At 39.8% G+C, this 12,075-nt stretch overlaps 1 protein-coding gene across 10 annotated transcripts in view; it reads left to right on the top strand.

The window, feature by feature from the left end:
- LOC137260490 (tight junction protein ZO-1-like) overlaps positions 1–12,075 on the top strand; it is a 127,578-nt gene that overhangs the window by 67,163 nt on the left and 48,340 nt on the right. The gene's annotated exons all lie outside the window — the stretch shown is intronic.

The raw sequence follows: 12,075 nt of genomic DNA, 5'->3' as shown, positions 1-12,075 counted from the left end.
CTAACAAGCATGGTTACTTAAAGCAGGCATGTCAATCTTCACCTGTTGCCTGATAATCTCTGTTAAGATCAGGAATGTAACCTGGATGTTAAAAAGTTCCTGGAGACTGTTCTGCATTTGTCAATGGAGCCGTTAGCTTGTTGTAAACCTGTGCTTTGACTTGTCACTCAACATCTGAAAACGCTGCTTCAGCTACTTATAAATATGAAAGTTGACGGTATATTCATGTTGATAGGTAAATACAGCTAACACTGACACTGGGCACAGAGGGAGGGATGGATGTGCTTATTATGACATCATACGACAGATTTGCAAAACGTTTCTTGACATTTTATAGTGAAAGAGCAACAAATACGCCATTAAATAGGTCAAAGTATGGCATTTGTGATAATTACGTCCATTCTCTGTCAATGAACGTTTGTTTCAAGGCATCAGGTCATGTGACCGGGATGGTTGTACGTAATGGTGGCTTGGTGCTCTGCCCTCAACTTAACACACACTTTTACTGAATTTAATGTGAGTAATGCGTAATCAAATTTTTAAAAAATTATTAAAGATGATAATACAGCTGTGACATATATCATTATATCAATAATAGTAATGCTTCATCAGTCGATAAATATATTGATGCTTTTTTTTATCGTGATACACATCACTGATCTTAAGATTGTTAATTTTTTCACTAGAAATTGATGGTTATGTCAGATGGTTATACACTTTCACGATATAAATTTTTAAAGAAGATATATATATACAGATAGATATAAAGACTCACTGTAACGATTCTTACTGGTCGAATTGAATCACATGGCCTATCATTGTGTGAAATATATCAGAGCCTTTCACTAGGTCATATTCGGAATATTTGAAGCAGGAAATGACAGCTTACAGTCAAAACAACGAATGTCATTGGTGTATCATTCTGGATTACAGCCTGTGATTGGGAAAAAGATTTCATATCCATCAAAATTCTTACTACGTTACTTAGATTACACGATCCTGCTAACTGAGGATCAATCACACGTTGTCATACTATCATATCTGAGCTGCATGTCTATATCAGTGCAATCATGTGACAATTTTGTTGACTGCATTTGGCTGTTTCTGAACAACATGAGTTTGACAGTACTTGATATATCAATTTCAAGTTTGACAACACTATAATTTTGATGAAGAAGTTGGTGAGAATAGAGGCGGATCCTATTTCTGGACAACAGTTTGACAACTATGAAGTTGGTGCTGGCAAGTTGTTGTAAAATTCATACTCGCAAACTGAAGTTGGACCACACATATTGCCAAACTTCAGTTTGCTGTGTGCAGGGTGCTTTATGATTAGTCTCTGAAATGAACATATTTTACAGAAAAAAAAACAGGTCATAGTGAAAAAAAATAAAATGTAATGAAAAGGAGCCCATAGACTTTCTTCCTTTTCAGAAAATCTAGACTTGCATGGGCTTCCTTGGATATGTTTGTTGTGGGGTCTATGTGAGAGACTTAAGATACAGATGTGATCTGTAAAGCTTGGGTCTTTATGTCAGCTCTCTTTCTGTGTGTGTTTGTTAATAGCCTCCCAGCTGACTGCCAATATTGACAGGGTTGACACTCTGGTCATTACACAACCCATCCAGTGAGGCAAAGCTGAGGGTCTCGGGTCCTGCAACATGTTTGTCTGACAACTACCTCCAGCAAACAACATTCATTGCACATGGACCTAGCCCTCGTAGTGTTGACGTTTCCACTTAGGATGTGCCCCAGTCTGCCTGGAAAAACTTTCTCTCTGTATAAGAACAATCTGATAGTTATTACGAAGACTGTCACTTGGACGTGACAGGGGAGAGCTTGTGGGAATAGACGAGGGATATACGAATAAAGCCATAATTCTATCACGGGGCTCAGATTTAATGCTTTGTTACTTGCACTGGTGCAACCCAATATTACATGGTGCAACCCAATATTATCAACATATGTACAAGATAGACATGCTGTAACGAATTTGCCAAATTTTGGTCCAGTTGCTGGAAGTTGTTTGTTTGAACATTTCTGTTTATATATAGTCTGGTTCATAATTATTGAGAATTTTTCTTCTTACTTTGAGCTATCCTAACACCTCAACTGATTCACTGATACTTAAAACTAAGTAATGGTATAAAGGAGGTAACTCATCTTGGCCTACTGAGTATAGTACAATTAGAGTTACCTCCCCTGAATTTGTAGCAGACGTCATTTTCCTCAGCACTGTCAACAATGTCTGCTGAAGATAAAAGAAGGTTGATTTTTGAGTTGTGTAATCAAGGAATTGATGATGTAAATACATTGGCAGAGAGAACAGGAACTCCTCTTTCTACTGTGTATAGGATTAGGAAGAATTTTAAAGAGGGAAAGGATTTTGGGCACCAGAAAGGAGCAGGGAGGCCCAGAAAATTGGACTTCTCAGATCGCGTCCGGTTGGGAATTTTAGCGTCTAAAAAGCAAAGGGCAAGCATCTCCAACCTCAGGTATGAAATGATAGAAAGGGGATCAACAGTTGTATCAAAATCTACAGTTAGAAGAAATTTGATTGATCTTGGATGGGAGAAAAAGACTGGAATTCCTTCTCCTCTCATGAAACAAGAACATAAAGACAGGCGTGTTGAGTGGTGTTTGGCACATGCAAACTTTGACTGGGAAAATGTGATTTTTACTGATGAAAGCTCAATATGGGTATATCCCAATAATGTGAAAATATGGACAAAGTCTGCGTCAGCACCGTTGTATCAACGACCTAAGTACAGCCCAAAGTTTCATGTATGGGGAGGGATATCCTTATTAGGAACGACCCCGCTGTGTGTGTTTGAGGGAAATCTGACAAGTCAACGCTACACTAACATATTAGATAATTTTCTCCTTCCAAGTGCACATGTGTTTTATGGAAATGACTGGATTTTGCAGCAAGATAATGATCCTAAACACATCGCAAAACATGCCAAGCAGTGGTTTCAGGAGAAAAATGTGACTGCATTACCATTTCCTGCATATAGTCCTGACTTAATCCCATTGAGAACATTTGGGGGATGATGAAGGAATGTGTGAATCAAAAGGGGTTGACAAAAATTGAAGACATGAAGAGAGAAGTGGTCCGATACTGGGACAGCATAACTCACGAGACACTAACCTCTCTGATAGGAAGTATGCCTACCCGTCTTAGACTGTGCCGTGAAGCTCAAGGAGACTTGATAAAATATTAAATTGTTACCTACACAACATGAAAAGGTCAGTTCACTTTCACAATACATTCAATTTTATCTGATTTGTTCTCGTTTAATAATATGAAATGCTTGAGCTATTCTCAATAATTTTGAACCATACTGTACCATTTTTTAAGTGACTTTATCTATAGATGTATGGCACTATAGGAACCTTCTGTGAAACTTCATATGTTGAATGATATCATATATTAGCTGCACAAAAAAATAAAATGGATGAATACCCAAAACAAATAATGAAAAATATTATACATGGTGACATGTATTGGAAGTAACAAGAGGAATCTTTGCGTCTGTGTGTTATCTGTATCAAAGGGCTGGGAATCACCAATTGGCTGACTTTCCTGACAAAGCAAACGTTTAATATTCATAGGATAGGAGTTGTTGGGTTATTTAAATACTGATTGGTAGGTTCACAAAATACTGGATGGAAGTATTCATAGATATTGAAAAAAAATATTTGTTAAAAACAGAACATATAATTGTCACCCTCTTTCATATGGAATATATTGTGAGGTATTTGACCAAATAAATAAGCTCTCCCTGCAATGTAGTCTGTCTCGCAGTGCCTGAACAAAGCTCTCCCTGCAATGTAGTCTGTCTCGCAGTCCCTGAACAAAGCTCTCCCTGCAATGTAATCTGTCTCACAGTCCCTGAACCACATTATTTTCCATACATCCAAGCTCTCCCTGCAATGTAGTGTGTCTCACAGTCCCTGAACCACATTATTTTCCATACATCCAAGCTCTCCCTGCAATGTAGTCTGTCTCGCAGTCCCTGAACCACATTATTTTCCCTGCATCCAAGCTCTCCCTGCAATGTAATCTGTCTCACAGTCCCTGAACCACATTATTTTCCCTGCATCCAAGCTCTCCCTGCAATGTAGTGTGTCTCACAGTCCCTGAACCACATTATTTTCCCTACAGCCTAGCCCTACCTGCAATGATTATCAATAAAGCCTGTAATGAAGCAAGTCTAGATTTCCTAAGGTCTCCCTTGGGCTCCGTTCAATTTGACTGGCTTTATTTGTAACAATAAAAATTCTGTATCCAGACATCATCTGTCTAGATGTTCTGCGTGTGAGTTGACCACATTCACTATAAAGTTGTCTGGATTACAATTGGTATATTTCTTCTAGGTGTAGCCTGTTTCTAAAATGGCCAGCTACTAGTGTTTTACATGTGTGTGTATGTGTTCGTGGAGTGTGGTGGCTGTCAGTGATGCCTCTCCCTGTCTCCACTGTCACATTCTCAACATTCCTCTACTCAAACCAGCAAATCACAGCACACCACTACACAACCCCAGCCAGTGATATTGCAGTATTTTCACCCATGACCTCTGACCCCAAATATTTATCATTGTGAATTAGACACACATTACACTGGTCAGCTGTGTTTTGAATGAGCCAATTAAACGTGGTGACCCACACTGGTTCTGTGTCAGCCGGCAGATTTAAACCTGGGGATGTAGGTAGGAGGTAGATGTAGGTAAACACAGCGACGACAGCGACGACGATAGAGGATGAGGATGCAGCTGCTGAAACTATGTAACTGTTGCAAGGAACTCAACAAGCCGGTCAGTGTCTCATAGTAATATTAATAATCATAATATCAGCTAGGAACTCAACAAGCCGGTCAGTGTCTCATAGTAATATTAATAATCATAATATCAGCTAGGAACTCAACAAGCCGGTCAGTGTCTCATAGTAATATTAATAATCATAATATCAGCTAGGAACTCAACAAGCCGGTCGGTGTCTCATAGTAATATTAATAATCATAATATCAGCTAGGAACTCAACAAGCTGGTCGGTGTCTCATAGTAATATTAATAATCATAATATCAGCTAGGAACTCAACAAGCTGGTCGGTGTCTCATAGTAATATTAATAATCATAATATCAGCTAGGAACTCAACAAGCTGGTCAGTGTCTCTTAGTAATATTAATAATCATAATATCAGCTAGGAACTCAACAAACTGGTCAGTGTCTCATTGTAATATTAATGATCATAATATCAGCTAGGAACTCAACAAGCTGGTCAGTGTCTCATTGTAATATTAATAATCATAATATCAGCTAGGAACTCAACAAGCTGGTCAGTGTCTCATTGTAATATTAAATATCATAATATCAGCTAGGAACTCAACAAGCTGGTCAGTGTCTCATAGTAATATTAATAATCATAATATCAGCTAGGAACTCAACAAGCTGGTCAGTGTCTCATTGTAATATTAAATATCATAATATCAGCTAGGAACTCAACAAGCTGGTCAGTGTCTCATAGTAATATTAATAATCATAATATCAGCTAGGAACTCAACAAGCTGGTCAGTGTCTCATTGTAATATTAAATATCATAATATCAGCTAGGAACTCAACAAGCTGGTCAGTGTCTCATTGTAATATTAAATATCATAATATCAGCTAGGAACTCAACAAGCTGGTCAGTGTCTCATAGTAATATTAAATATCATAATATCAGCTAGGAACTCAACAAGCTGGTCAGTGTCTCATTGTAATATTAAATATCATAATATCAGCTAGGAACTCAACAAGCTGGTCAGTGTCTCATTGTAATATTAAATATCATAATATCAGCTAGGAACTCAACAAGCTGGTCAGTGTCTCATAGTAATATTAATAATCATAATATCAGCTAGGAACTCAACAAGCTGGTCAGTGTCTCATTGTAATATTAAATATCATAATATCAGCTAGGAACTCAACAAGCTGGTCAGTGTCTCATTGTAATATTAAATATCATAATATCAGCTAGGAACTCAACAAGCTGGTCAGTGTCTCATTGTAATATTAAATATCATAATATCAGCTAGGAACTCAACAAGCTGGTCAGTGTCTCATTGTAATATTAAATATCATAATATCAGCTAGGAACTCAACAAGCTGGTCAGTGTCTCATAGTAATATTAATAATCATAATATCAGCTAGGAACTCAACAAGCTGGTCAGTGTCTCATTGTAATATTAAATATCATAATATCAGCTAGGAACTCAACAAGCTGGTCAGTGTCTCATAGTAATATTAATAATCATAATATCAGCTAGGAACTCAACAAGCTGGTCAGTGTCTCATTGTAATATTAAATATCATAATATCAGCTAGGAACTCAACAAGCTGGTCAGTGTCTCATTGCAATATTAATAATCATAATATCAGCTAGGAACTCAACAAGCTGGTCAGTGTCTCATTGTAATATTAATAATCATAATAGGTATGAACTCGGTGGTGGTGGTGGTGGTGGTGGTGCTGCTGCTGCTGCTGCTGCTGCTACTGTATGCTGTATATACTGACGATGTGTGTTAACATGAGTTGGATGTATGACATATGATACACTTGGGTGGCACTGGTCTGTTGAATTAGATCATCTTCATGTTTTCTGTGACAGACTTTATCCCTTTGTCTCAGCACAACTTGTATATCCTGCTCTCAAAATGCTGATGGTGTAAATACATATAGTGGAAACAGTATCGTTTGTAAACTTTCCTCCATGTTATCTCCACAGAGCATACAAGGGATTTATTAATTATGAATGATATCCTTTCTTGCCACATCATATTCCTTCCAACCAGAGATTGACGAAGTGGGATATCACTCTTTTCAACATGAGTTTAGTGGACTGGGATATCATTCTGTCCGATAAGTGTTTAGTAGACTGGGATATTATTCTATCCAATAAAAGACTGTGGACAACAAGAGAATGGTGGACGGGGATATCATTTCGTCCAAGAGTTTATTGGACTTGGATATCATTCCGTCCAGCAAGAGTTTGGCAGACTTGGACTTCATCCCAACCAAATAGAGATTGGCGTCCTTAGATGTTATTCCAGTCAACAAGAGATTGGCAGTGTGGGATATCATTCCGTCCAGCAAGAGTTTGATTCCAGTAAGACACTGGCTGACTGGGATATCACTCCTTTCAACAAGAGTTTGGTAGATTAGGATATCATCTTGTCCAACAAGATATTGGTGTACTGTTATATTACTCCATCCAGCAAGAGTTTGTAGACTATGTGAGTCCATGCATGAAAGCAGCATTCTCTGCCCTGGTCCAGCTGACTCTCCTCAGCCCATCTCACAGATAACATACCACGCTAATTGTTCATTACCACCTCCTCCGCTGCCACAGCTAATTGGCACCAGATAACATCCATGTCATGACATTAATGTTTATGTGGCAGAACTCATGTGGTCTGTCAGTCACCTAGATCAGGATCTGTCCTAATTACTGAATACTCTGTGAAGATCTGAGTTTACGAAGCAGCTAGATGTGTTCCAGTGTACTCTCACATCTGTAGGTTACGTGTCATATACTGAGTGCCATGATGTTTGCATGATTGTCTGGTGTAAATGTAGAGATCTACCAACCAACAGTGAGGTATTCTAGATACTTTGTAGTCAGGCTAATGGCAACAGATGGATGTCCTTTGTCTCAACAATGAAGCACTGTGACATCGCATCACCTTAACTGACCAATCAGCATGTAGTACCATTGCATGGTATCATGTATATGGACGGTTATCACACACGATCCTTGTGCACATGTTTATATCTTGCTTTAGAGTTGTATTGAGTTAACAGCAACATATCTTTGGGTTTTGAAATACTCCATGATTGTATGTTAGAGCATAGTTATCCCTACATGAACTGGGTGGATGTGTTGGGTTGGGGCGGAGTTGGTGTGGTAGACTAGCAGTTGAAGCATTTCATCATCACAATGAAGACCAGGATTTGATTCCCCACATTGGTACAATGTGTGAAGCCCATGTCTTGTGTTTTGCTACAAGCACCATAACATCATGCTCACTCACTCATGAATTCAATTTGTTATTTCGGGATTACTAGAATGACTGTCAGAAATCTTTGTTTCCATGTAAGACTGGAGATAATCAACTCTCTGACTGATGAGTATATTCCACCTGTCATCAACATGAGACATTGCAATTGTCCGTCCTTGTTTAGTCCAACCATAATGGAGTCATATTCAGATATGTTGGGCAAGCATGATAAACCACTACACCACTGCTCCGCCGTCTGGGGTCCTCTCCCTTCAGTATTCAATACAATGAGTGAGTATGAAATGTTAGTGAGACAGACACAGTCTTCTTGCATGATTCAATGACTCTGTCAGGGTCAGCCTGAAGACCGTGCTATGGTCCAAGGGAGACAACTCCTCCTGCCCTACTGTTGTTGGTTTATATGAGAGATTCGTGCTGAGGACGTCTGATGCCATACTCAAGATTAACATTACAGAATTTGAAAATGAAGGTTTGACTATGGACAGAAAATGTTTCACAGTTTTAACTTTCTGAAGCCTTTGGTCTTGGAGATGCCATATTTGCATTCAACGATTTACTGATGTGAAGATGGTTGACAAAGCACTGGCTTACTTGGCTAAACTAACTGGAAATGATAGAGAATGGAAAGAATGTCAAGACCCACAACCGATGATGTATGACTGAACTAGAGCCTAGTGGGGCCACAACCGATGATGTATGACTGGACTAGAGCCTAGTGGGGCCACAACCGATGATGTATGACTGGACTAGAGCCTAGTGGGGCCACAACCAATGATGTATGACTGGACTAGAGCCTAGTGGGGCCACAACCAATGATGTATGACCAGACTAGAGCCTAGTGGGGCCACAACCAATGATGTATGACTGGACTAGAGCCTAGTGGGGCCACAACCGATGATGTACGACTGGACTAGAGCCTAGTGGGGCCACAACCGATGATGTATGACTGGACTAGAGCCTAGTGGGGCCACAACCGATGATGTATGACTGGACTAGAGCCTAGTGGGGCCACAACCAATGATGTATGACTGGACTAGAGCCTAGTGGGGCCACAACCAATGATGTATGACTGGACTAGAGCCTAGTGGGGCTAGAGCCTAGTGGGGCCACAACCGATGATGTATGACTGGACTAGAGCCTAGTGGGGCCACAACCGATGATGTATGACTGGACTAGAGCCTAGTGGGGCCACAACCGATGATGTATGACTGGACTAGAGCCTAGTGGGGCCACAACCAATGATGTATGACCAGACTAGAGCCTAGTGGGGCCACAACCGATGATGTATGACTGGACTAGAGCCTAGTGGGGCCACAACCGATGATGTATGACTGGACTAGAGCCTAGTGGGGCCACAACCAATGATGTATGACTGGACTAGAGCCTAGTGGGGCCACAACCAATGATGTATGACTGGACTAGAGCCTAGTGGGGCTAGAGCCTAGTGGGGCCACAACCGATGATGTATGACTGGACTAGAGCCTAGTGGGGCTAGAGCCTAGTGGGGCCACAACCGATGATGTATGACTGGACTAGAGCCTAGTGGGGGGCCACAACCGATGATGTATGACTGGACTAGAGCCTAGTGGGGCCACAACCAATGATGTATGACTGGACTAGAGCCTAGTGGGGCCACAACCGATGATGTATGACTGGACTAGAGCCTAGTGGGGCCACAACCGATGATGTATGACTTTACTAGAGCCTAGTGGGGGGCCACAACTGATGATGTATGACTGGACTAGAGCCTAGTGGGGCCACAACCAATGATGTATGACTGGACTAGAGCCTAGTGGGGCTAGAGCCTAGTGGGGCCACAACTGATGATGTATGACTGGACTAGAGCCTAGTGGGGCCACAACCGATGATGTATGACTGGACTAGAGCCAAGTGGGGGGCCACAACTGATGATGTATGACTGGACTAGAGCCTAGTGGGGCTACAACATGAAACACCGCCAGGGAAATCATGCTTAGCCTTTTGTTTATCAGTTTGACAGACAGACCAACAATATGCATCATTCCATGACCATAACCTGAGAGCTACAGAAAAACTGCATCACATCTTAGGAGTGTTGAATACTCTCAGTACAGTTGATAGTTAGTTATTTGCTTTATTTAATGCTGTACGCACAACTAAGGTACTTCTGCGACAGGGTACTATACTTATTAAGAAAAGAGAAGGAACAAACAATAGAAATTTTGAAAGCGTGGTGTTTCTACCCAAGAATTGTTAAAACCTAGTATTAAGGAAAATTTAAATGATATGCCAAATTAAAAAAAGTTAAAAATGTGAAATACAACTGTAAAAATGATACATTGTGATAATGCCTTGAATGGTGTATAATGTGGTCAGTTAGTGTCCTAGCTGGAGACTGACCATCAGTCATCACACAGCTCCACGGTCATCAGAGACAATCGAATTGTGTTGTTCTTTCATTAGTGTATTTTGATTACTTACTTATACTTGATCTGTAAGTCAATAACCAGCCATAAGCTACTTATTATTACTGTGGCTGAGTGTGGTGTTGATGACAGGGCAGATACAAGCTGTATGTCAATATTACCTTGTCCACTTTGTCCTGAGTCAACCCAGCATGCAGATAATCTATTGTCTTGCAGCTAATCCCCTCAGATAATCCACCCCAGTCAGCAGTGCTTCATCTGTCATCCCTCTAATTACAATCAGGGATTATTCAAGTGCGATGTAGATTATAATATGTGACATTTGTCTGTGTGATTGGTGACAGTGGTGTTGAAGGAACAGCTAACTGGAACAGATGGTGTGGAATATGATACATTTAACCCCACCACTGCCAGGGCCGTGTGTTCCTTACAACACGTGTTTTATAAACTAGCTCACCATGGACTACGGGCAATTTAAACATGTTTGTATTTCTTAAATGAAGATCAAATTGGTAAAAAAGCTGTATATATATATATATATATATATTACTCCATGAAAACATTTTGCATTTGTGCATCGACATTGGCATTGTTATTGTAATTGTGATTATTATTTAATGCATGCAAGGGGTGAAGTTTTGTTTTACACAGGTCCAGTAAACTTTCAAAATACACTTGTATACAAATATCAGTTTCATTTGACAACAATCAGCAATTTGGTTTTTTTTGCAAATAATGTTTATCAGTTGGCAGCAATTTCTATTTCATCATCAAAATACATATATCCAAACATTTCAGTAAGTTTGCCTCTACTGCACCATGGTAGAGTTTAATGTGGATATTTGCTTAGTCAAGCGGAGAATTCCACTTGACTCTGGTTTTGGGCAATGTTGTTTTTAATATTTATAACTTTCCCTTTTCTTTACTTCTGTCGATGAAATCGTAAACTGATTTTACAATTTCATTGTTGATTACTTGACTGAATGAAAAGCTGTGGAAAACTTTCATCAAGTTCTGTCCCACTGTGTCAGACAGACCCAGAAACAAACATACCTAATTCAGCTGCAGCGAGTGTAGAATACAGAGCATGCCTGATCTTTTGATTGAATCTTTTTGATTCTGTTACCAAGCAACGAGTCTTTATGAAGAGGATGCTAGAGTTTAATTACATTTGGAAGAAACAAATTTGAATCCATAGGGACCTACGGTTGACTTTAACTTAGTTTCATGTGTAACTTGTCAGTGTTTATATCTGGAGTTTGAGCTGGAATGCTGTCACTGAGGAAAGACTTTCGATATTCCAGCCACTGTCTATATCAGTAACATTCCCAGATTAGAACTAAAACATTTCTGTAGTCATGTTATTTAAGTATAAACACAGACAATGAACCTGCAGTCGACCATGCATGGTTTCACTCTACAGAATTTAATCAAATAAGACAGAGAATCCCAGTTTTCAACCCAAACCCAAAACATTTTTACATATAAATCTGCCAAAGGCAGTAAGTGTGAGTTGTGGATAAAACCCAGCAGAGGCAGTGAGATACAGGCCAGACGACAGAGAGGACAGAAGAGTTAGAGGATAGGAGAGCATGCATGGTTACGTCT

The sequence above is a fragment of the Haliotis asinina genome, chromosome 13 (genome assembly GCF_037392515.1).
Source record: "Haliotis asinina isolate JCU_RB_2024 chromosome 13, JCU_Hal_asi_v2, whole genome shotgun sequence".
Classification (NCBI taxonomy): Eukaryota; Metazoa; Mollusca; class Gastropoda; order Lepetellida; family Haliotidae; genus Haliotis; species Haliotis asinina.
The sequence above is the reverse complement of the archived record's forward strand: the minus strand, read 5'-3'. Positions and strand labels throughout refer to the sequence as shown.